At 29.1% G+C, this 1431-nt stretch overlaps 1 non-coding gene across 1 annotated transcript; it reads right to left on the bottom strand.

Moving 5' to 3' along the window:
- Positions 1 to 1003: 1003 nt before the first annotated feature.
- LOC119256411 (U6 spliceosomal RNA) lies at positions 1004 to 1106 on the bottom strand. The gene has a single exon (XR_005127750.1). It is a non-coding gene; the product is annotated as a U6 spliceosomal RNA (small nuclear RNA).
- Positions 1107 to 1431: the final 325 nt, after the last annotated feature.

The following is a 1431-nucleotide window of genomic DNA, read 5'->3' as shown; positions in this document are numbered from 1 at the left end:
TTTGCTGTTAGCCAAAACCACAGTTCCAGACTATTTCTTATGCTAGCCTTCTGCAAATAGCTGAATAGAGCAGAGACTATAATCAAAATAAAATATAATAAATGTCTACAGAAACAAAAATAAAAGACTTGAATGTGTAGTTTGAAATGGCAAACTGTGCTCCTGAAATATTAAAAAAAAGGTAAACATCTAAGATAAGAATGGTTTAGCTATTCAGACTGAATGATCAATTTGTAACAAAATGGAAAAGTATCTACTATATACATCACTGAGTATAAAAAGCAGTATGTAAAATCAATTGCAAAAAATTCTACCATTTGCTTAAAACATAGAAAAAAATGTATATTTGATTTATATTCACAGAAATATTTCTATCACAATTCTTTCAGAAACTTAACAATCATTATCTACAGGGAAAGGATTTCAGTAACTATATACTGTAACATGTACACACTTAATAATATTAATAAAATAAATAATATGTCTATTTTTTAAAGGAAAAGAAGACTACAAAAAAATGAAGGAAAAAATACATTGGTTTATCATATTTAATGTTTAGGCACTGGAATGTTTTCTCTAGCACCTGGGAAATGCTCTAAAAGCCATGGAGTTAATTAAAATGCCCTCTATAAGTTAAAAAAGTGAGTAAACAAGCCCAGTGGGCTCATTTTCCTTTAAAACTCCATTATTATGTACTTGAATAAATGCTAATTAATCCCTTAGAATAGGGTTTACCCCTGAAGTGTCACCACCTGTATCTTAGCACTGCAAGCTTATACAGTATTTTTAGTGTGTTAATTAAAAGAATGTTAGAGGATGGACTAGTTTAGCCCATGGCTTATTTCTAGGTTAAATGCACTATAATCACTGCTTATCATAATTGGGAGGGCTTTAACATTTAAGAACAGAACTCTACATAACTCTAGAATTTTTCCTAAGAAACTGTAATCTATTTCTATTTAATTTCTAAATGACTGTATTTACTTTAAATACTTTTTTTTTTCTTTATATGGAATGCTTCATGAATTTGAGTGTCATCATTGCACAGGGATCATGCTAATTTCTTTATTATTCAATTTTAGTATATATGCTGCCCAAACAAACACTAAATATTTATTTTTATTATCAATTATAATAAACACTTTAAATTAGAAACTACACACTTGATGATCCTGGAATGCTTGAGACTAATGAGAATCAAAATGAAATTCCATCTTTGATTCATATATATGTGTAAGCATATACTTTTAACACATATTTATGTTATGTAAACATATTACTTTCTGTAACATGTAAGGTTAGTCACTATACAAGCTCCCCACATTCCAGAACTTACAATCTAGGACAGATTTTAGTTCAAGTCAGAATAGAAGCAATATTGGAAGCAAGTATTGGAAAAATGAGTATTGGAAGTTAGAAACCCAGAGAAGG

This window comes from Talpa occidentalis, unplaced genomic scaffold (genome assembly GCF_014898055.3).
Source record: "Talpa occidentalis isolate TD23 unplaced genomic scaffold, MPIMG_talOcc4v2.1 talOcc4.3, whole genome shotgun sequence".
Classification (NCBI taxonomy): Eukaryota; Metazoa; Chordata; class Mammalia; order Eulipotyphla; family Talpidae; genus Talpa; species Talpa occidentalis.
Note: the sequence above shows the minus strand (reverse complement) of the source record. Positions and strands in the feature narration are given on the sequence as shown.